This window comes from Pongo abelii, chromosome 3 (assembly GCF_028885655.2).
Source record: "Pongo abelii isolate AG06213 chromosome 3, NHGRI_mPonAbe1-v2.0_pri, whole genome shotgun sequence".
NCBI classification, from domain to species: Eukaryota; Metazoa; Chordata; class Mammalia; order Primates; family Hominidae; genus Pongo; species Pongo abelii.
The window spans coordinates 209781334-209803460 of NC_071988.2; positions in this window are offsets into that span (position 1 = coordinate 209781334).

Below are 22127 nucleotides of genomic sequence, written 5' to 3' on the forward strand. Positions count from 1 at the left end.
AAATACCTTCCCCAGAATATAAAACAGTTTCAGGGCACATAGTAGGTGCTTCATAATTGTTAATTGAATGAACCCATTTTTCCAAACACCTAACATCTTCTTTCTCCAGAATTTACTTCTTCCAGGACAGTGACTAAGTAGCCTTCCACTTAACAAACCCAAAGGCCAGGAAGGCCTGCCTGGACTGCTCAGCTCTTTCCTACGACTCCACCTACTCTGAATCCACCCACAAAATGCAGAGATCTGACCTTATCCTGTGAACAGGCTAAGATGTAACACTGCCGTTATAAGAACAATTGCCAGCTACTTGAAAATTCACCTTTTAAATGCCTTAAAAATGTAATAGTAACTTTGCATTAAAGTTACTTTTCTGCTAAGTTTGACAGGCTCAGTTTATTTTTAATATCAGTACAAAATGTCAACCTATTCTTTTCCTCATATCGTTCTATGCATAGCGCAGTTACACACACACACACAGGTTTGCCTATTCACGAGACAGTGTCTGTTAGAACCAAGAGCAGCCTGTCCTGCTGAAGTCAAGTCGTAGCTCAGCTGCACAAGCATGGGCAACTTTGATTAACTTCTCTGCATTCACTCAAATCATCTGTAAAATGAGCATCATTCCAAAAGGTCCTTTTCTCATTTATACTCTTCTCTCTCTATGAATGGAAACTGTCAGGTGTCTCCCAGAATTATGTAGATATCCTCGGTTTTAATTTATTTACTTGACAGAGAGAACTTGTAGTTCAGACAATCCAAAAGAATACCAAGAAAGTAACATAAAAATAGCCTTAGAAATACCAAAAGGGAGTATTTATTGCTATAGATACTAAAGGCTAAAACTCTTTGCAAATCCCGGAACCTTCAATTCTGCCCCGTTTGTAGACAATAGACACAGAAGGGAAGCAGCTTATTAACTTAAAAGGGAGGAGGAGCTGTTAACATAAGTCACTACAAATAATATAATATTGTTAGGCAGAGTATAATAACAATAAATCTCTAGATAACTTTGTGGCCAATATTTGAATGATCTTTGTATTTAGAGATGACAGTCACTATACTGATACACAACTATCAGTGTGTGCTTACCTTTTATGCAAAGAATGAATAATATTTTGTAATATGAGCTTGAAACTATCATCTTTTGATTTGTGACTATAACATTCACTGAAGATCTTAGAGCAGGGGATTTAACTTCTTTTTTCACATTTGGCCTAAAATATTATAATTCCATTTAAGAACTTTTGTTTTTTAAAGAAAGGCATGAAGCTTATAGCTCATATCTTCCTAACCCTCCAAATAATTGATGAATAAACAGGTATAATGCACAAAGGTGTAGAACAAGCTTTGCAGTATGCAACCTTTTGCCAAGAAACTAGAAAAATGATATATATTTATATCTGTATATATAAACACTAAAGCATACAAAGAAACTCACAAATGTGGTTATTTTCCATATATGTATTTTATACGCTGTTTTGATTTTTAAACCATGTGACCACATTACCTGTATAAAAAATACAAAACTTATTACTTTACCTTATCAGATATAAACAAAACATATAGACAAGAAAAAGAGGGCTTGCTTTCACGTCACTTCTCCTGAAGCAAATTAACATAAGAAATGAGAATCAAAGCTTGTTCCTGTGTATTTTCCAACTATTGTCTTCATTTTTATGAGAATAAGAGTATAAAAAGAGTGATGCTATTTTAGCCAGAGTACTATGTATTGTAAACTGAATGTTTTTAGAAGAGCCCTTTTTGTATTCACTCAGAATGAGAACTTATTTTTGTCCCCAGCTGCTTTTGGAAGCGTGTGCCTATAATCGGAGGGCTGCAGATACCCAGGCGTCTGCCAGGAGTCCCCAGAACAAAGCCGCAGAAGCTGGTGCCCTCTGCTTGTTTGTGTTCATGCTTGGTTCTGGATGTTGCTTTTCTTGAAAGAATTGACATTAAGTGCAGTGAAATAAATCCATTTTGTGTGACATTAAATATTTTTATCTGCTGTGTAATCATATATATAAAATCTCCATTCTTGATGAATCCTGAAATGTGCTTATAAGGATGACCACATTTATTGTATATAAAATCTCCATTCTTGATGAATCCTGAAATGTGCTTATAAGGATGACCACATTTATTCTTGATGAATCCTGAAATGTGCTTATAAGGATGACCACATTTATTCTTGATGAATCCTGAAATGTGCTTATAAGGATGACCACATTTATTGTATATAAAATCTCCATTCTTGATGAATCCTGAAATGTGCTTATAAGGATGACCACATTTATTCTTGATGAATCCTGAAATGTGCTTATAAGGATGACCACATTTATTCTTGATGAATCCTGAAATGTGCTTATAAGGATGACCACATTTACTGTAGAGCAGGAAGACAGCAATACCAGTTCTATAAAAGGCAAGTTGAAAGAAGCAAGTTTATGCATAGTGATCTGGAACGTCCTTAGTTTATTTTTCATGTACCTCACTTTCATCTTGGTGACCAATTTATCTATAATATATTTGACTAATATATGTATACAAAAATAAGAACTGCATAATGCATAATACAAACATCAAAACTATAAAGGACATTGTAAGTGAGGTTTCAACTTAATGCTTCATGATTTGTTGACCCTAAATATTGCTACAGATATTAGCAAAGAGATTGTAGAATAAGAATTTTATTTGGAATAAACTACTCTCTGTGTAATCGGCTCCAAAACTTTTAGGAAAAAATGAGTTCCAAGAGAAGATGAATTGTGAAAATTTGTTGAATGGAACCAGTAGACGAAAAAAATGCTAAAAAAAAAAGTTTAAGAATTAGGTTTTCTCCATAGATGAATGACATTTCAGTATAAAATAGTCCTCACGGAATTGCTAATTAAGCAAGAGTTATTCAAGCAAAGACTGAATTACAATACTGCATTTCAGTTTATCCACCACCTTAGTGCCTAACTTGAAATTTTGTCATCTATTAATTCAGTGTTAACCTGATTAAAATTTTAAAATAATCTGATAAAATTTAATGAAATGGTCATCTCTCTAATTTTGCAGAAATTCCTCATGTCTATGCCTCTAGTTCTATAAGATTGTAGTCTGAAATCTGGAGAAGAGAGAGGGAATAAGAGTAAGTTTTTTTTATTGTGTTATTTATAACAACAAATGGTCTTTTCAGTACCAAATATATAGTCCTTCTACGCACAGAGAGGCAAAATTCTAGCTGTTTCAGTAAATGCTCACTTGTAGATAATTCAAACAATGGAATATTCCAATAACCATTTTCTTTATGTATTAGCAGATAATTTCACCATGACCTTGAATCACTGCAGCATTCCAAAGTGCTTTCTGAATTATCAGAGTTACAGTTATGGTCAATTTAGTTTTAGTGCTAAGAATATGTTATTAATATGAACTATTTGAAATTGTTACATTAGACTAATAATCTCTATAAGTTGCTTATTAATGTTAGAAGTTCATAGATATCCTTACTGATCATATGTTTGAAATTTGCTATACTTGAAATTTGAAAATAAAGAATAATGATAATGCTCTAGAGATGTTCTTTTGAAGCACAAGTTTTGACTCTTTCAGAATGCCTTTAAAAATCTTTTTATATTGAAATAAATGATCCTGTCATGGAGGCTCCTCCCCTGGGTTCTCATGCAGCCTTTTTACTGCATGTTATATTGCAATGTTTGTCGACATGTTCTTGCCTCCACTAAGACATGAAGCATCTAGAGGGCAGGGACTGCCTGTGCGTGTATAATGCATGAACACCTGTTGCATTTAATTGCATAATATGGCCATTTCCCATTTCAGTTTTATGGGTGCCCAGACTTTTATTCAACAAACATTTATTGAACTCCTGTAATATGATTTTCAGAGTATCAGGATAAGAACAAGAAAGTTAAAAGATCAAAAATCCAGAGATGTTTGTTGATCTCCATTCAGTGTCATCTGGTGAATGAAGTAACTAGGCCATAATTACAATGCAAGATCAATGCTAGAAGGGCCGACTGGAATGCAGAGAATGAAGAACCCTAGCGTGAAGAAGAGGTGACACATAAATATCACCCTAGACATTAAACTAGGGTTCTCATATAGTGGACAGAGTAGCAAATGCAAAGATGTGGATTCAGAAGAAGTCAATGGTGTGGACTGGGAAAAGATCAGTGGGCCTGGATGATAGAGTGTATGAGGGGCTGATGGGAGCTGAAGCAGGAAAAGGACACAGTGGGCTTTGTGCACCTCTATTCTTACACCGCGGGATGCAGATGGGAAAGCAGGAGAGTCAGTGAACGGTGTGGAGTATTGACTGGAAGCAAAGAGGAAATGCAGAAAAACAAACTTTACAGCTGCTTATTGAAAACAGCTACCATTTATACAGCACTAGACAATTTGCTAGGCTACCTGCATATACTATTTAATGTAATCCTTGCAATAGTACTGTGGGGAGGGACCATTTCCACTAGTTTCCATTTACAGGTGAGAAAAATAAAGCTTCGTGGTGCTCAGTGACTTGCCCAGCTATGAAGGGAGAAAAGAGTACAGTCTGTTTTCAAATCCGGAGGCATATGACTCCAAAGTAAATTCATATGATCACTGTTCTATGCCTTATGGCCAATGTCTGTTTCTGGGAACGTGATCAGAGGCGATTACAAAACAAAGCAAGGTATATGTGCCCTGGCCACTCTCCTCAGGCGTCTTGCCATTGGGGCCGGTGGCATGTCAAAACGTCTGCCATGGAGCAGCAAGCCTCAGAGTGTGACGATTGCAGTGAGTGCGTGACGTTGAGGTGATTAACTGTCACACTTGTTACACTAAGGCAATTTTTAAATAAAGGCACATAGTAGAGAGTTTTCCATAATCTGCATGGTTTAGAATTTTAGCGGAACCCCAAAACCACTAGGAACAAAAGAAAACGTGACTAAAGTAACAAGGCGGCCTATGCAAATAGACCCGAGGTCACCCCGAATATGCACTTTTGTGGTCAATTGCCTGACATCCTTGCTGTTTTATGTTCACTATTGTTTGAAGATCCATATTATTAGTTTGCTCTCCTTTGGCCTGTGAAATTGATCTTACAAATTTTCTTTTCAATCCGTTTCAGTAGGCATCCTAATTTACATTGAAAATATATGGCCAGTGAAGTAACAGCCTGGAGAGATCTACACTCACATGGATCTTGGTGAGTACGAACATGTGTACATTGTGTTTACTAATCTTTCGGCGGAGGGCGAAAGGGGGCCCAGAAGAGATGGAGGCCTCTCAACCATGACATATTCGGTTATGTTTTCCATCATCTGATTTGCTATTGCAGTCAAAAAGTAGAGCATTAAGTAGATGTTAAGGGCAGAGATGTATTTATTTATGCATTTTCTGGCAGCCAAAAAGTAGAGATGGATTAAATGTGTGATCTTAGAGCTGGATAGCTACTTACATCTATCATCACATGGGTTTGATTTTGTGGATGGGAGTCTCAATCCACATTTAATTGAACTCCTTTGCTCTTTCAAATGAAAGCTCAGGAACACATAAAAAAGTGTTTGCTTTTAGTGCAGTGCTTCTGTGGCTTCCAGAATTGGATTGATTTCATCGCATCCTGACTGATCTATCTCAACAGGAAAAATTTAATTGATTCCATTTTTGCCTGTGCCTTCTCTCATTTTATTTTAGAGGGATTTAGAATTTGAGTTGTCTGAACGCTTTTGAAGGCTCAGAGCTCCAATTTAGTGTGAATTTATATTGTAAATTTGCAAAATTCTAGCAATAATATAAATGTGAGTAAATAAAATGTTGATCCAAAACATTTGATTTCATGAAAGATATTTGCATAGTATCTAAAAATTAGTGTCAATATTAGTGTCTTTTATGAAGCTCTGAAACTTCCAATAGTTAAAAGAGATAAAGAATATAGAGAAGATTTTAATAAGTTACGTTTCCCTCATATCCCCACTACCCAATGTAAACCCAAATATATTATGACCTGAGTGAGATGAGATTAGAAATGTGACTGAATACAAATAAGTGGAACATAATATATTTTATAATCAAAATATCATAAATTCTCTAATTTCCATTTATACAGCATTGTCCTTCTGAGGATCTCAAATAATTTTATATCAATTCATAAGACAAATCACCATATTAAAAGTAGAAATTACATTGTTGTTATAATATGCTCTGCCTTGAAACAAGCAAATTTGTATATGTCAATTAACTTTTATCATAAAGAATAAGTGTAGATTATTACTCCTATCAATTTTCTCTAATATTTTGGTGAAAATTAATACTTTTTATAAATATATCCAAATATCTGCCTTTTACTGCTTTCTTTCATATTTCCAGTCTATTAAAACAAAACATAGTCTATTTCCTGAGGATTAAGAATTGTAATTATAAATGCACATTTCAAAATAAAAAATTGAAATAAGCAGCAGCATTCACTAAAATTTAGAAACTAAGAAAAATTAATATAATCATGCCTGAATTATTACTGGTATATGAAGAAATCACACTAACCAAATTTTATGATCCACATGCAAAAAAACTGGAATATTAGGCAAACATTTTAGGTCAGAACACACGAATTGTTTTGCATATTATTTTTGTTGCTATTAATGTGAAAAATACATAGTTTCCAAGATGCAAACCGTTGCAGCCATATGAATTATTTCTTTGATGTCAACTCAGCCCAGAGTCCATGTTAGGGTCCCATCATACATCTAATTACCCAACCAGTCAGGGATTTTGTTTTTTTTGTTTTTTTGAAACAGGGTCTTGCTCTGTCGTCCAGACCGAGTGCAGTGGCACAATAATGGCTCACTGCAGTCTCGACCTCCGGGCTCAAGCGGTCCATCCTCCCACCTCACTTCGTGAGTCGCTACGATGAAAAGTGCATGCCACCACACCCGGCTAATTTTTGTACTTTTTCGTAGTGATGGGGGTCTCACTAAGTTGCCCAGACTGATCTCAAATGCCTGGGCTCAAGCAGTCCTCTCTCACGGCAGCCTCTGAAAGTGCTGGGATTACAGATGTGAGCCAACACGATCCCCAGGATTTTTTTTTTAACATTCTTTTTTCAAATTAGCCTAGAAATATTGGAAACTAATATAATGAATCCACAAGATACATTTATTTATTTATTTATTTATTTATTTATTTTATTTCATGATTCAGCCATCCTATCAATCAAGGGAAATATTGATAGGATGGCTGAACTATGAAATAAATAAATGTATTGTGTGGATTCATTATATATTTGCCAAAATTTTTCGGTGTAATTAATTATGCAAATATTTTGTCTAGTCTTAACAAACATTAAAACTTGCTCACCATACGTGAAACAGTTTGCCAGATTTGGACAGCAGCAAGTCCTATGAGGACAAAGTGGCCAGGGCAAAACTCGGGGGATCATCTGGAAGCACTGCCTTTAGGACAGAGCCTCATCAAACTAAGCTCATAACTATGACGTGCAGAAGACATTGCCCTAGTCATGGTTTGTGCTTGGGCATCGCATGAGACCTGGCTTGCCCCAGGGCTGTTGGGTTCCATCAGGGAATATTTGGCCTGTGCCAACAGGATTTTGAAGGAGAGTTGAATGGAAAGCATATTTACAGAGGTACGGGCAGAGCTGTGGGAACCCAGGGGGAATACTGAAGCCTCCTGGTAGCAGCAGAAAGCCATCACCACTCCCAGACTCAAAGGATCACAGCTGTGGAAGAGGGATGCTAAAGAGAATCTGTGGCTTTTGGCAGAGCCCCACTACTGGTCCATTATTCAGTAGGAAAGGAGTCTGGGAATAAATAGTCCAATCTCATTATTCTTGTGTCCTCTGACAATCTGCCTAAATTTCCCATTGGTTACGCCTAATAGAGAAGTCTGAGAGAAAGGGAGACCATTAATGCAAGTCATTAAAGGTCAGCCTCCCAGGGCACAAAACAAGTTGGAAAAGGGTGAAGACAGAATTTGGTTGAACAAACAGATCTCAGCCAGCACACCAGGCCTGCTGAAGGATGGTCACCAGGGCTGTGCTAAGCCATGCTGGACCCAAGACTAAAGGAAATATCTGTGATGATGATGCTGTCTTGCTCAAAACTTTGATATTGTTGTTTATCATAGTTTTTTGCCATTGATCTTATTTTTAAGATGTGGCATTATAATATTATTTATCCTGATTACTGAGTTTTTTTGGTAAACCCTTAAATTTTGCGCTCAAGATGAATATCTCACTCCCCAAACTCGAATCTCAGCCCAGGTAATTAGACTCAATATACTGCATTTTGCTTTTTGATGATTACCCATAATTTTACTGTGTGTTTCATTATGTGTGTTTCTTTCATTAATACATTGTGAATAACTCTTTTAAAACCCAAGTTCTGAAAAACTGTGTGCACACCTGATGTATTTTATAATATGACGTCTGGAGAGCGTCCCTGTTTTCTGAAACAAGCAAGGTTATGTATCCTCATCAACTTTCTTTCCCAGAAACTGCTGTGTTTGGATCCTTTGTTTGTGACCTGAGCCCTAGAGATCAGCTCATCCTTGAATGACAGCTGGTAAATAAATGAGCAGCAGCAGTTTATTCTGTGTCTTCTCTGCCCCTTGGCCCCCCTAGAGTGGAAGATTTACGAGGGCAAGGATAGCGGTTCTCGTTGTTGACGTTGTCGACCTCACCACTCCAGCAATACATACTGATTAATACAACAAATGAACTAATCAACAATCATATCGTATAGGAACCATGGATATCAGATAATACATCTCCGGCTAAAGGAAAATAGGATAACAACCTCATTAGGTGCTCCAGCTAACCTGTTTTCTTCTTGTTTGTGATGATTTAGAATCAGAACATTCAGCTATGGAAAAACTGGGGGATTTATTACAAGTGCCTGGAGAGCCTTATGAAGCTACATACAAATGCTAGAGCATTCAATTTCTTTTGCTTGGGACATATCTCCTCCCAGCTAATCTCCATTCATCCATGGGTACTACGTACTACAGAATCAAAAGGAGAGCATGGAAGAAATGATGTCATGAGCATCTGTGAAGCTCCTTACATAAGTCACTAAAGTAAAGTAGGAATTCTTGACGCTGTCACTAGAATACAACAATTTAACACTTGTCTACCTAAAATTCTTAAATATCTAAAGCACTGGGATTTTGAATTAAAATACTTTTATTATTTAGAATGTCACATGCTTTTTATTAGCTGTTGGTAGGTATGTTCACAGTGAATGAGACATGAATCGAGGTGAGCTCAAATTTGAAAACTAGACATTTCGATTTTGGACTGTTATTTGAAGGGTATCCTAAGGAAAGATCTCTGACACAGCAGCTGTGGACAACACTTTACAATGATCTAACTAGCTCACATTAGAATTTCCCAAATGTGTTTGTGTGGGATGTTAATAGGTGATGTATGTGTGTGTGTGTGTGTGTGTGTGTGCGTGCGTGATGGTAGTGAAGGTGATTACGTGGCTGAATACTTTTGCTAAGTGCTGGGCTAAACAGATTCTTTCAACCTACTGGCAGCCTAATATGATTATCTGAATCTTGAATCTTTAAGAAGGGTGTGCGACATTTGCCAAAAAGTACGTGACTACAGTACCCATTTTCCCATAGCATTTCACAAGATTTTGAATTCCCAGAAAACATTTTGGAAAGTGCTGGTGTCTTCAATAGTAATACTTTTAGTTCTGTATTAGTTTCCAGTTGCTGCTGCAAAAAAATTACAACTTAGATACTTGCAACCACACAAATTAATTTCGCTGTAGCTCTGGAGGTCCCAATTCTGAGGTGAGTTTTACACGACTAAGATTGAGGTGTGCGCAAGGCCGCAATCCTTCTGGAGGCTCTGCGGAGACGCCCTTGTCTTGCCGTTTCCAGCTCCTCAGGGCTGCCCGTGCACTCTTTGGCCCTGGCGCTCCAACTTCCAATTCTGTCATCAGATCTCCTTTTTCCTGTAAAATTATCAAAGATGCTCCAAGAGTCACGTTTGAACAGGTCTCATTCATTTTAAAGTAATCTCATGTAATTTCAAAAGCATGTTGAGTGTCCACTCTGGGGATGACTTTCACTCATGCGATGTGAGGTGTTCATCCGAATGAAATGCAATCTAGCCCTTAAATAATGAATTATTTAATTGTAGATGTAAAATTAGTTCCCAGATATTTAAACTTCAAAGAAGAATATAAATGGCCTAAAAACAACTCACAGAAGTGCTTCAGGGGCCGGGCGTGGCGGCTCACGCCTGTAATTCCAGCACTTTGGGAGGCTTAGGCGTTCGGATCATGAGGTCAGGAGTTCGAGACCAGGCTGGCTAACATGGTGAAACCCCGTCTCTACTAAAAATACAAAAATTAGCTGGGTGTGGTGGCGGCTACTCAGGAGGCTGAAGCAGAATGGCGTGAACTCAGGAGGCAGAGGTTGCAGTGAGCCGAGATCACGCCATTGCACTCTAGCCTGGGCGACACGGTGAGCCTTCCTCTCAAAAAAAAAAAAAAAAAAAAATAGTGCTTGAGGGTGCATGCCAGGGGTCAAACAATGGGTAGTGTTCTGACCTGTTAAAATTTGGAGAAGCAGCCAGGGCTGAGACAACAGTGCAAAATGAATGCCCGAAAATATCTCAGTTAAACGCAGGAACCTGGTGTTTCAAACGTGTTGCTAGGAGCCAAATGTGAAAGTAAGGTAGGATACATGTGACAGAATGGGAATGAAGTCTGGAAAAGCAGACTGAGGCCAGATGGTATTTTCTCTTATGCTTTGAATGAGGTAATTTGTCTTAACATGGTTGGTAGTTAATTTGGTTGTTTATAATTTTTTCAACAAATAATTATGAGCACCTACCAGTGTCCAACCTCACCCTGGGTGTAGAGGTGATGGAGAGCCATCAAAGGCTTTTCACCGGGGCAGTGGTAAAATCATGCAGAGCTTTAGAAAGTCAATTCTGGCAGCAAATTTGAATAAATGGGGGGCTGTGTATTAGTTTGCTAGGACTGCTGTAGCAAAGTACTACCAACGAAGGGGCTTAAACACAGGAGTTTATTGTCATAGTCCTGGAGGCCAGAAGTCCAACGTCAAGGTGCGAGCAGGGGCGTGCTCCCCCTGAAGGTGCCAGGGAATGATCTGTGCTGGGCCTCTCTCTGGGCTGCCTGCAGTTCCAGTGGCAGCGTAACTGCAATCCTCACATGCTGTTCTCTGTGTGTGTGTCTCTGTGGCTGTGTCCAAATTTTCCCTTTTTAGAAGGACATATTTTATTAAGTCATATTGGATGACTGTGCCCACCTTAACGATTTCCTCTTAACTGACCATCTGCAAAGACCCTGCTGTGGTCTGAATGTTTATGTTCCCCCCAATACCTATGCGAAACCTAACCCCCAAGGTGATGGTATTAAGAGGTGGGACCTTTGGCAGGTGATGGGTCAGGAGGACTCCCCGCCTCATGAATTGAATCAGTGGCCCATAAAAGAGGCCTGAGGGCACTTGTTCACTCCTTGTGCCATATGGGCACACATAGAAGGCACCATCTATGAGGAATGGGTCCCCACCAGAAAGGGAATCTTGATTTTGGACTTCCCAGTCTCCAGAACTGTGAGCAATCCATTTCTGTTTATAAAATTATCCAGTTTTGTTTATTTTGCTATTTTGCATGAATGGACTAAGACAGACCCTATTTGCAGATAAGGACAAATTCATAGGTTCTAGCAGTTAGTGCTTCAACATCTCTTTGGGGAGATATAATTCAACCCATAACCCACTGGAAGTGGAGAATGGAGGAAGTGGGAGATCTAGTTAATTTTCAGTGGTTTTGGAAGACGTGCCTGGGCAGAAGTGAGGAAACTGCAGTGTCCTTAGGAAATAACAGGAACCCAAATGAGGGCAATGGCAGCGGGATGGGAGGAGGTCCTGGGTGCCATATCAAACATCCACACCACAGCACTATTTATCATGAATCTACTTCTGAAAACTTCAGCATAAGCAGCACAACTTTTCGTTTATTGCTTTTTGCTAAGATGAAATAGAACTAAAAATGTGCTGAAAACTGTAACTCTCTCATACATTTCTCATCATGATTCTCTTTCTACTACTGACCAGATAATGAAAATAATCAGCACTATCTACACAGCACGGATATTTTCATTTATATTAAATTGGATATGCTTTTTCTTTTTTTAAAATGACCAGCATTGCATTTTAAAGTGACTTTTTTTTCTTTTTTCTACTGACTGTACATTTCTGACTTTATGTATTGGCAACTGGAAGATTTCAACATTATTCTATATTTGAATCAAATGCATATACTTTTCTTTCCAAATGTAAGCAAATTGCGATCATCTGGGAGTGAATGTTTTTAAGAATCATGCAATACTTAGTCTTCAGGAAACTTGTCACGCAGAAAATCCTTGGTGTATGAATTTTTGCAGCCCCTGTCTTATTTAATGAATGTTCTAAGAAGACTTCAAAAAGACAAATTAAAATCAGTTGTCCCTGACATGCGTATCTGAGGAATATCAAGAGCTTTTTAATACATTTATTTAAGACTGAATATGGGTCAAAATATTTTTATACCCATTCTTAGAACTGACAGATTGTCACATTTGTTAGTGTGGGTGAAAATAATATTATATTTCAAAAATCAATGAAAAATAAAAGTTAAATTGAAATGTCACATATGGTATTATAAGCAATTGTGCCACTCCTGCATATTAAAATTAAACATAAGCATATGCAACCAGCCCTTGGTTTCTGAAAGTCTTCACAACTTAGCCTGAGAAATACAAAACCATTTTCCCTCTTGTCCCTTTCACCAACTTTTGACTCAAATCCCTTTTTCTTTGCTTCTGAAACTGCCCCAGGTCACCCCCTAGGCAGCCAGCCAGTCTAAAAGAATCAAAGTAGCCGTTTTACAAGGCTTTTCTCATTATGATTTCAGCAAACCCTTTCCATGTTCCTGTTTCCCTCTGACGCACTTCTCAGAAGAGAGATATTGGCTTACACTTGTGCATTTGTGTCCTCGGAAATTACTGTTCATACATAATTGCCTTGTATTTAGAGTGCCCTGACAAGATTCTTCTTGCTCTTACAATTAGAAGTAGTAGAATGTATTTTGCCATTCCAATGCCAAGAACAAAACTCAAGTCTCTCAAGATTCAAGATTCATGGAGAGCTGGCAAGCCAGGAACTCTTACTGCAAAGGAAAGAGATTTAAGGAGGCTTAGAAGAGAAGTTGTAAGGAATTGGAATGCTAATATTTCTTGCCAAATCAAACTTTCTGGAGGTATAATTATGGTAATTAGAAATTGGTGACATTTTCCTTGAGATATTTATATACAGAGCTCAAATCCAAAGGAAAAGCACTCGTTTTGTACCATCTCTCTTCTCAATATCTCTCTCTGTTTTTCTGTCTCTTTCTTGTCCTATTAGGAAATTTAGTGGTAGCTAAAAAACAACTTTGCCTACTTCAGAATTTTGTCTGTGTCTAAGCTCCAGACTACAATTTTTAATAACTCCCAGCCTCCTTGAAAAGGTGATAAGAAGACAACTTTCACATTTTGTGCAAATTCATCCTTACTGCTGGGAAAACCACAAAACCTGGAGTCTGCTAATGGCACATCAATAATCTTTGTGTCGTAGGTGAAGACCAGTAAAATTAGCACTTAAGACAATTCTTCCTGGCTTTCCCAAACAAATTTGTGAAAAGAAGTGATTTAGTCTTTCTCTACTCTTAGCTCTTCTATTTGAGTATATACTTTCTTCTTTGAAGACATCGTTCGTTTTCATGGATTTCTTATCAACCTCTTTGTGGCTGACTTCTAGCCCTTTCATTAGCATGGTCTGCATGTCTAAATCATCTGACCCCTGTTTAGCTTTCCAGCTTTGTCTCTTGCCTCCCTTCCTTCCCTCCCGCTTCACCTCTGCCCCTCTTTGTCTAGGCACAGTGGAGTTCCTCTGATCCCCAAACCGATGTTCTTTCACATTGCTGTGCTTACTATTCTAATGTCCTTTAATTTCTCTATTTTCAAAAAATGCATTCTACTTGGTAGTTTTCTCTCTATGGAGGCTTCATCTGAAGACTTCTATCTTAAAACAAATTTTTCTCTTTTTTTTTAACTCCTGAAAACTTTGTTCCAGTATTTACCATATTTCACTGAAATGATACAATAATTCACACGGAGTAGATAATAAATATCTCTTTAATTAATTAATCATGTATATTTTATTCTCAGCACTCTCTTTACCAAATTGCCAGGGCATTAGAAACTCCCTCCTCTGTAACCCACAGAAGCTCTACATATAGCCTTCATCACATTACCTGGCAGCTAATCATTGGCGTTGTTTCTCCTCAGATACCCCAGACATCTCAAACTCCTTGAGGTTACAGCTTGTGTTGCACTCATATTTATATTCTGAATCTAACATTGTGATTGGCACACAGCAGACACCTGGTGAGTATTAAATGAATGAGTGACTAAACTCAAAGGGCAGCACATACAGTCTCCAGGGTATGTGGTTATGACTGCATTAGGCTGTTTTTGTATTGCTATAAAGAAATACCTGTCACTAGGTAATGTATAAAGAAAAGAGGGTTAATTGGTTCATGGTTCTGCAGACAGTACAAGGAGTGTGATGCCAGCATCTGCTTCTGGGGAGGCCTCAGGAAGCTTACAATCATGGTGGAAGGTGAAGGAGGAGCAGTCATTTCACACGGCAAGAGCAGGAGCAAGAGGAAGATATGGACGGAGCCACTTTTAAACAACCGGATCTCTCGAGAACCCGTTCATGATCTCGAGGACAGCACCAAGCCATGACGGATCCACCCCTCTGGCCCACACACCTCCCCCAGGCCACACCCCAGCATTGAGGATGACATTTCCACATGAGATTTAGAGGGGCCAGACATCCAAACCCCATGTCAATGACCTTTCTCTCCCACTGATGTCAGAGGACACTTACCATTTGTGCCACGCTAACCTGTGGGTACAGCCTGATTCTTATTTTCCCTTTGTTTATTTACTCATTTTTTTTGTTTGTGAATTTTGTCTCTCCACTGGGCCATTAATTAATTCATTATATTAGTTAGAATTCTCCAGAGAAACAGAACCAACAGGAGATGATAGATAGATAGATAGATAGATAGATAGATAGATAGATAGATAGATAGATAGACAGACAGACAGATAGGAGGGGTTCAATATTATGGGAATTGGTTTTCATGATTATAGAGGCTGAGATATTGTGCTGCCTGAAAACCAGAGAACCAGGGAAGTTGTGGTACAAATCAGTCCAGGGCTGACAGCCCAAGAAGCTCACTCTCTGATAGTGGGTGTCCCAGCTCCAGAGACAGAGTGTGTTCGCCCTTGCTCTGCCCTTTTGTTCTCTCAGAGCCCTCCGTGGACTGGGGGGTGCTTGCCCACATTGGTGAGGGTGATCTTCTTTACTGAGTCCACTGATTCACATGCTACCCCTTCTGGAAACAGCCTCACACACACACCCAGAAACAATGTTTTACCAGCTATACGAGCATCTCTTAAACCAGTCAAGGTGATGCATAAAATTAATGCTCACACTCACCTAGATCTTACAGCTCACATTTTCCTAGCAGAGAAGAATGGATTGCTATAGCAATGAGGGTTCTTAGAGACTGAGGATGTTCCCCCTGCAGAAATTACCTCTAAATTAATCCCAACTGGAAGTCAATGAGCCTGTGTTCAGCCACATTGATTTTTATTATGGGAAATATATGAAAATTCAGCAAAGGTGACGGAGTGCCTTCTGAAGAGAACCCAGTGGAGATTCTTACCACCATTAAAAACAAGCTCATCATCAGTTCATCTTATTGGTGTGAGATTTGCTTCACAATCTTCAAATAATGTTACAGAAGATTTCATCTGAAACTACACATTTTGGGGATTTTTATTTAGGCTTTCATTTAAAACACCGAACACTGAATAAAATAATCTAAGCCTATTATCTGTATATCCATGGCAAAGTTTCTTCACTTTATTGTCACAAGTTTACATAAAGTTGAAACCAGAAAAAAACATTTTTTTCTTAACTATCTAATATTGGTGAGAAATCGAGAGATACTTTTTTTTTTTTTTTTTTTTTGATGGAGTTTTTGCTGTTGTTGCCCAGGCTGGAGTGCAATGGCACAATCTCAGCTCACTGCAACCTCCACCTCCTGGGTTCAAGCAATTCTCCTGCCTCAGCCTCCTGAGTAGCTGGGATTACAGGCATGCACCACCATGCCTGGCTAATTTTGTATTTTTAGTAGAGATGGGGTTTCTCCATGTTGGTCAGGCTGGTCTCAAACTCCTGACCTCAGGTGATTCACTCGCCTCGGCGTCCCAAAGTGGTGAGATTACAGGCATGAGCCACCGCACCTGACCGAGAGAGATGTTTTTACCTTGAGGTATATTTAGAGTTGACCTCAACATACCGCTGTACTCAGTTGAACAGATATAATTAGATTTATAATTATCTTTTAAAAAGTTGTTCTAATACTAACAGTTTAAATAATGTGAGTATCCAATTACTTGGTTTTATTATCATATATATTTAAAACTTACATCCAGGAACATGCAGGTTTTCTTTTATGCTTAGCTTTGTTTTCTGGGGTAACAATGAAGAAAATAATCTCTAGAGAATAAAGGATAAGAAACCATGAATTACCTGAAAGACTTAAGGTTTATATCATTTGGAGCCTGAACTTATGTGATGTTTTTGCAGGAGAAAAACAATTCTAGAAGGCCATTCTACTTAAATGGAGTATGAGTGTTGAAAAGCTGCAAAATGTTGCTTATTTTTAAGTTTAAGGCAGCTATACCTGGATTAATTATCATGACAACTTAAGGCCAAGTTCAAGAGCCTGAGTGAAAAATAGAATCAGTTCTATAATTGATTCTCTTTGAAACTACTAAATTCACAGTTGCAGAATTGCACAACTTTAACTTATTCTTTGTCTGAATTATATGCAGATTGTACAGGTCATGTGTTTTTACTGTAGCTTTGGTATTTCATTTCTGGAGAAGAAAACAAGGTTGTTAGTCAAATATCTTAAACTATGAAATAGTACATGGACTCACAGAGCTCTGCTTCACATGAATAGTGTGAGAGATGAACAGAAAGTGGCCATTGGCATGACAAGAACATCTGCTACTTACTATGTGGCCATAAGCAAGATAATTAACGTCTTTAAACTTTCTTTTTTATCTGTATAAATAAGGATGTCAATGAATTCCTTATACAGATATAATGATAAAATGAGATAATATATTTAAAGGGTATAGAAAGGTGCCTAGCATATTTAAACCATCTAAAAATAGTTTTGCTTTTATGTATTGAAAAGTTTGGTTGCACCAAAGTCACTGCAAAAGTGACTAGTCAAAGGCAAGTAACACAAAACTTAAGAACCATTGGATTACATAAGTAAGAGATTTGTAGTTCTCCCCCTACAAATATGGAGTTGGCTCAGGACAGAACTCTTCAAGAATGTTTTCAAGGACCTAGGCTCCTCATCTCTCCAGTCCTAACACTTGGTCGTGACTTTCATCCTCATGATTCCAAGACAGCTGCTGCACATCCAATACCATGTCTGCATTCCAACCACAAAGAAGGAAAAAGGATAAAAAGCCAAACATCTTCTTCACATAAGGAGGTTTTTTCTTTTTAATTTGGAAAAATAACCACTTTCTAGCTAACTTTTAATTATATTCTATTAGTGAGAAGAAATATACCAAATTGCCATTTAACACAAAGAGGGGTAGGAGGTTTTAGGTCTTAACTGGAAACATAGCTATTCCTTTCTCTGTATCTGTATCTGTCTCTGTCTCTGTCTCTACCTCTCTCTCTGTCTCTGTGTGTGTGTGTGTGTGTGTGTGTATGTGTGTGTGTGTAGAGAGAGAGAGACACAGAGAGAGAGAGAGAGAGAAAGAGAGAGAGAACAAAAGAAGAAAGGAGAAGGTATATTGGATAGCCAACCAGCAACGTTAGCTACAGTTATATTTAGACAATTCGTTTTGCAGCTTATAAGAGGGCATGCTTGAATATAAATTCATATGACAAGCATAGTTAAAATACTTTCATTCAGTTTTGCATTCCATGAAGCTTCACTATATACTCTAGTCCAGTTTAGCAAGGAGCGTTAGACTGGGGCTAGAATCTGGACAGCCTGTGTCTGTCTCCAGTTTACTGCTTAGCTTTGTGCAAATTACCTAATTATTCTGCATATAATTTTCCTCTCCCATTAAATGTGGAGGTCAGATGACAGGCTACCAATTTCAGATCTTAAATTTGGTGGTTTCATGATTGTTATATTTCTCCCTATTCTTTTAAAAAACAGTTTTATATTTTCAAAAACTTAATAATTTTCTGGAACTATTGAACTTTGGTTAAGACAGTCTTGCAAAGGCTATTTATTGTTCTCAGCACTATGCCAGGCTGCATGTAAGACACAAAACCAGTTAAAGACATGCCCACCACTCTCTGTGTACGACACTAAGCACCTGCAGTGTGGCCGTGACTCACTGTTGGTGCCAAGGTTCCAAGAAGAGACAGGTCAGAATGACATGAGGAATTTGAAGATGGCTTCACAGATGAAATGGAACTGGAACTCAATGCCATCTCACTAGCATCTGAAAATTAAATACAAGGTAGAACGAAAAGATATGGTTAGGTGGATAAAATACGAAGGAACACCTCAAACAGAGGGAGATGCACCAACAGAAACACAGATTAGAAGGCAGGTGCTATGATTTGGGTGTTTGTCTCTCCAACCCCTACATTGAAATCTCATCCCAGTGTTGGAGGTGGGGCCTAATGAGAGGAGTCTGGGTCATGAGGGCAGATCCCTCATGAATAGATTAATGGCCCCCACTGGGGATGAGTTCTTACCTCAGAGTTCCCACAAGAGCTGGTTGTTCAAAAGAGCCTGGCACCTGTGTCCACCCACCTGCCATGTCCTCTCGCCATGTGATCTCTGCATGCCAGCTCCCCCTCACCTTCTCCTTGCACCATGGTGGACGTTCCCTGAGGCCTCACCAGAAGCCAGGCATGGTCAGCACCGTGCTTCTTGTCCAGCCTGCAGAACCATAGGCCAAATAAACCCTTCTTTATAAATTACCCACCTCAGGTATTCCCTTAGAATACCAAATTAGACTCAAGACAGTAAGCTTGCCAAGTTGGGGCCGAGGAAAGAGCCTCTCCCAATTAGGTAAGAGAGCATATGCTAGTGACTGATAAAAATAAGGTTGCCCGAAGACTTTGTAAACCTGTTTCCTGCAATTCTTACTCTAACACAAATACACAGCTAGGACCAGGAGGCTGCTTCACCATAAGTGTCTCTACCACTTGCACATACAGTGCGCACAAGTTGAATCAGAGCAACTTGCTGTACTGGACCCAGGTTCCTGTGAGCAGAAAGTACAACACACTCCTCAGTATCCATGCCATGTATCCGACTCAGTGTCATTCAGTGTTGGTAATACTGTATCTGGACTTAGCCAACTCCTGGATCCAAAGCTGGCCAAAATAAGCAAAAATTAAAAAATAAAAAAAATAAAAACACAAAAAAAACCCTACCTGAATGCCTTTGTTGCACCTTCAGTTGTGAACTAATCAGTCATAAATCCCAACCTAACTCTTTCTAACTCTTGCCTATAACTGTTCCTGTCACTTATGCATTGGTATCACAAATGGGAGAGACCTAGTGTTAATTCATTGAGTAATGAGAAGCCACTATGGATACTTGAAGCAGAAAGGAACTGTTTTACGAAGTTCTGTTCCTCGGCAGCATTTGAAATAAAAAAATAATGTAGTCATCTCACTAGGCAGATGAGATAAAGGATTGCTGTTTCTATTATCTTGGAGAAAGACCATAAAGATCTAGATTGAGGTGGTAGACTTTCAAGTGAGGGTGAAAATAAGTGAGATTTGAGCTGCAGATTGGAAACACAGAATGGATTGGAACAGAGAGTGTGCAACTGTGTTTATTTCCGATTTCTATTTGCCCAATGTTTGTCCATTTTTCACCTGGGGAACAGGACCCAGAGGTGCCAGAAGTGACATTCAAGCTGAGGGAGGGCACCAAGTCTATATGACTGGGAGGAAGTCAAAGGTAACTCTTTGTCATGGCAGCTCATCTGACATAAATGCAAGTATCAAGGGGTGCTTTTGGCTAGTGCTGAGATTTAGCTTTTTCAACTGCCTAAAATTTAGATCATGGCAAAAACATTTTAGTAGGGACATATTTTAGGTAGTTATGCTTAAAAATAAGAAAATGGGAACATGGGAGAGGTTGGTCAAAGGATACATCATTACGGTTAGGAAGAATGAACTCAAAAGACCTAGTGTATAGCAAGGTTATGATAATTAATGACAATTTATTGTATTCTTGAAAAATGCAAAGAGAGTAGGGTTAAATGCTCTCGCCACAGAATAACTATGTGAGATAACGCAGTTGTTGATTAGCTAGATTTAACCGTTCAAAATATGATATGGTAAACAATAAATAGCTACAATGTTATCCGTCAAATTAAAAAAATTTTAAAGTAAAATAAATAAAGAAACAGGCAAACAAAACTTTTGAAAGTCTGCATTTTAATATTCTAGCAGTGTTTTAATCTATTTTATCTTATCTATAGATTTTGTTTCTTTCTATATAAAAACTATAAAGATATCAGAAAAATAATCTCTCTGATATCTTTATAGTCTCCTCAATTTACAAACTGTTTGATTTTAAAAATAATTGACTATATATCTATATTATGTTGGTATGTGTGGCAACCATAATCTTACTTTTTTTTTTTTTCTTTTTTTTTTTGAGATGGAGTCTCGCTCTGTCACCCAGGCTGGAGTGCAGTGGCACAATCTCAGCTCACTGCAAGCTCTGCCTCCCGAGTTCACTCCATTCTCCTGTCTCAGCCTCCCGAGTAGCTGGAACTACAGGCGCCCGCCACCAGGCCCGGCTAATTTTATGTATTTTTAGTAGAGACGGGGTTTCAACATGTTAGCTAGGATGGTCTCGATCTCCTGACCTCGTGATCCACCTGCCTCAGCCTCCCAAAGTGCTGGGATTACAGGCGTGAGCCACCATGCCCGGCCAAATCTTAGTTTTTGTAACTAATTTAATAGAAGAGGAGGAAAGAAAAGTATATGAAAGTACCTTCAAATAATGGAGTGATAATTTTAGTTCAAATTCAATAGTTAACATATACTTAAGATATTTTTAAAGAAACATCACATTGTAATCACCAGAGGCTTTTAAGCACTGACTAATTGAGAAATATACTTTTTGTATATTCTAAGTCTCCAAAAATACATTTTTTTTTTGTGACTTTGACATGATGCTGTGGTTTCTCTTTGTCTAGAATCACTTTACCTGTCAATCCTGTAGGCTCACATGCCACTAGCCAAATCAAACTTAACAGCTCCTGGGAAATCTTTAAAGATTATTTCATCAATTTTCTTGCTACATATGTGGACTTAGTTAACGTTGTAAATGCTTTTTTCCCATTTCAGATGATTTTTTTTCCTTCATTGTATTTGAAAAATTTAACTTTCCTATTTAAAAGGCAAAGTCAACATATAGTTCCTTCTGAGAGTATTTCTTAATATGTTTGAGTCAAATCTTCTTTGTAGATACTGGTAGAACTCATAGACACTCTGGTAAGATGACGCACTTCCCAGTACAATTTCAGGGGGGTTCATAACCCCAAAGCCACTCTATGAAATGTAACAGGAGACACTTCCAGACTGTATGATTAATTAGTAATTTGTCAGATGTAAAGATTTTTATTGAAGGAGGGCTTGCAACTGGAATAAACATAAATATATTTCCCAGCACTGGGAGCACGTGTCCTGAGGAGGATGACGTGTTTGCTCTGTGGAGGTGGAAGCCACAGCCTGAGCCACAGCCTCACTGAACCATTGTTGCTGACGGGTAAATGCTGGAACCCTTATATACCAGAGGGAACCGCTACCCTGCAGTCTCAGTTGTGCTTCTCTGTCTTCCTGGATGACCACAATCCCAGGCAATTTAGGCCCATATTATCCATTCCTCTTTCTACCTTCTCCCATCCTTCATGTAACAAATATTTATTGTGTCTACTACATATCAAACA